This window comes from Poecilia reticulata, linkage group LG2 (genome assembly GCF_000633615.1).
Source record: "Poecilia reticulata strain Guanapo linkage group LG2, Guppy_female_1.0+MT, whole genome shotgun sequence".
Classification (NCBI taxonomy): domain Eukaryota; kingdom Metazoa; phylum Chordata; class Actinopteri; order Cyprinodontiformes; family Poeciliidae; genus Poecilia; species Poecilia reticulata.
The window spans coordinates 44,867,855-44,871,176 of NC_024332.1; the positions used below are offsets into that span (position 1 = coordinate 44,867,855).

At 37.2% G+C, this 3,322-nt stretch overlaps 1 long non-coding RNA gene across 2 annotated transcripts in view; it reads left to right on the forward strand.

Annotated features, from left to right (window-relative positions):
- LOC103461883 (uncharacterized) overlaps positions 1–3,322 on the forward strand; it is a 41,025-nt gene that overhangs the window by 34,888 nt on the left and 2,815 nt on the right. The gene's annotated exons all lie outside the window — the stretch shown is intronic.

Below are 3,322 nucleotides of genomic sequence, written 5' to 3' on the forward strand. Positions count from 1 at the left end.
TACCCTGAACCAAAAACGCTTTTACTCACACAAATGAGGCAATTTTCTCYTCCAGGCTGCCTCTGGAAACCCTCCAGTCTGTGTAATCTGTGTAATAATGAACATTAACGCTGAAATAAAACGCAACGCTGTTTATGCTTTGTTTGTTTGGAACATGGGGAGTTTAGCTGGATCGGTTATTGTTCATTAATCTCACGTTTTAGTCGTTTTTAAAACAAGTTTATCTATTAATTTAATCTGGTTTTGATTCCTAATCAGTGTGAACACGAATACTGAGGTCCTTTATTTACTTTCATGGTGTTTATTCTTTAAGTTTTCAGATCCCTGAGGATAAAATGAAGAGGTTTGTGTTCATCGGATCATTTAGACAGTTTTCAGCTAATTCACTGATGTGAAAATTAAACACACGTTTAAATTTAGCTCTTTTCATTCTGTGGCAGTTCTTGCATATTTTTGACCCTACACCATTCAAAACTAAATATTTCCATTTTTTTTATCATCTGGATTGAATGTTAGGAGATTTTTGTTCAGTTTGATGTTGAAAGTTTTACATTTGTTTCTTACTGGCACAAAAAAAGATGATTCCAAAGTCTAGAATTATGTTTAAATTATATCAACTCTATGAAAACAGTCCAGGTGGGTAATTACGGCCCGCCCCCTGGCCATGCCTCCCTGGGCTAGAGCCACATCGCCCATCTGATTCATTTAGCTTTTTACTGGAAGGATTTAATTCTACTGTCTTTTTATTTACTGCAGAACCAAAAACATCTTGACAAGCTTTTGAAATCTGGACTCGGATCTTCAGCAAAGCAGGAAAGATTTTCACAGAAAAGCGCTGGGCGTTTTTCAGCAGCCATGTTTCCCTCCATCCAGCCGGTTCTGCTGAAATGAAATGAAATGAAATACCGCGGCGCTAAAACCGCATTTATCTGATAAGAAGAGGCCACTTCGCTTCTGTTATTGGATTGTGCTGCCAAATCTTCGTTTAATCAGATTAGAGGATTTAGCTCCTTGTGGTCTGAGACACATTTACGTCTCGTTTGGCAAAAGTCCATCAAGCTTTGCTGCGTCTTTGGTCAGAAGTTTACATTCATCGTGTTTGTGATCATCAGATTCATCCAGAGCTTTAAAGTCTTTTACCGCCGTGGGATTGGTCTTTTTTAAAAACTAAACTTTGGTGCACATGTTTGAATTCATAGCACATTTTTTTCTTTTCCACAGAAAGTTACCATTTGTTAAATTACACAGTAAAAAAATTAGTTTTGGTTCATTTAGCCTGCCATAGAAAAAATGGGTGTTTGTTTTTGAAAGTCATATTTTCACTGTTATTCATGCATTTATGTGACAGTTCCAAACTAAATATTTAGTTCACAAACCATATAAAATACTAAGCTAAATAAAGAAAAGTTTACAAACTAAATATTTAATTTCCAGCAAGTGATTTATAAACTAACAGAAATAAACAGAAGCTTACTTGCTAAATATGCAGTTAGCAGGCTAGTTAGCAGGCTAGTTAGCAGGCTAGTTAGCAGGCTAGCTTGCTAACTAAATAGTTTACACCCCAACCAGGTTTCACCTGAACCACACACCGTTTGGCTCTGTTACATTCTTGATTTTCTTGTAAGAATTGGTGGATTTTAAATAAACATTTTGGTTTTTTTGGGTCAGACTCCGTGAATCTCAGCCGTTGTTGAGGTTGAACTTTGACCCCTGAGGAAGCGTTGGATGCATTTTAAGGTTTTGAACCCAGGTTCTTGTTGCAAACCAGCAGGATACTCCATCATAACTGCCTCGACTGTTTGCACACCAACAAGCGTTTAACCCAACTGCAACGTCAGAGGTGTTTTTGTGCCAACTCGGTTGCTAGGCAACCGTTTGAACGAGAAACGTCGTGTTTTGTGGGTGTTTGACGGGCCTCCTAACCTCAGTGCGTTAATTCCCCGGCAAATAAAGCAAGGAGAGCGCGAGGACAGGCGTCAGCGGGTTTAATTTCACAGCTCATATTGTAGATCTTGCTTTACGTCAAAACTGAATAAATAAATAAATAAATAATTCATAAAAAAAAAAAAAAAAACGGCTCACAGCTGAACATTGGGACCTTTTTTATAAAACACATGAGCAGAAATCTCTTCTTTCACTCCTTAATGTTTACATTTAACTGTTTCCTAATTGGTTTTAATGAACATCATGATTCTTTGCACAAAAAAAAATAAAACTTTTATGAAGCAAAAATAACATGAATCTATTTTTGTTAGCTAGAAGGTGTAATTTCTTTTTTTTTTTTACCAACTGAAATCAGTTTGTTTAATTAGAAACTAAGTAATCATGAATTTACTGTCCAATCAGTTTGTTCGTGTGAAACGGTAAACGACTTTTAAAACAGAAACGTTGACGTTCAACCCGATTAGCATTCAACGTTCAAAACGAGAGAAATAAAGTTCAGGAAAAGGATCAGAAAGATGAATTTAAGTAAATATTTAGATTTTGTTTCACACGGGATAATTTCTGCTTAAACTGTGGACTCATTCTTATCAATCAATCATCTTTTAATGATGGACCTTTATCACAGGATTTGGCTCCTGTAACAAAACCCCTTAATATTCCTCATTAACAACCAGCCACCAGGTGAGCATGAGGGCCTTCAGACAACGTCCAGGGCATCTGGAAGCAGACGGAGCTCCACTGGGTTCATCTGCATTGTTCATCTTTATGGGATTATCCATCATTCATAAGCCCACCCATTTGATTTCTGCGATACGTCTCGGAAAATGCAGTCATGAAGAAAAATGTTTTATTGGAAATGAAATTAGATTCTGTGCCACGTCGTTTATTATCTGGTGAAAACGTACAGCAGGTTGAATGAATTGTCCTACTTAACATCATGGCTGAAAACAGGAAGGCTGAGATTCTCAGAGGGTTTTTGTTCTTATAAATCCACATGTGAGCCACTGGAAGAGTTTTATGATCGTTCATGTCCATGTTGTCTGGCTGAGAAAGACACGTTTCGTATTTGAGGAATGTCAAGTTCTGATTAAAACGGATTTTAATAATCAAACCAGAGATATGATCACTGCTAGCTAAAAAGTTAGCTGTGCTAACCTTAAAGCACTAGTCATAAACATTAGCTCTGCTAATGTTACAGAATGACACTAACACTGGATTTAGCAGAAGCTAATGCTAAACCACATCACCAATGGGACAGCTAGCTAAAGCTAATGCTAAACCATGCCACCAATGGGACAGCTAGCTTAAGCTAATGCTAAAGTGCTAACTTCAACTCAGAGCTAAACCACATCACCAATGAGACAGCTAGTAGAAGCTA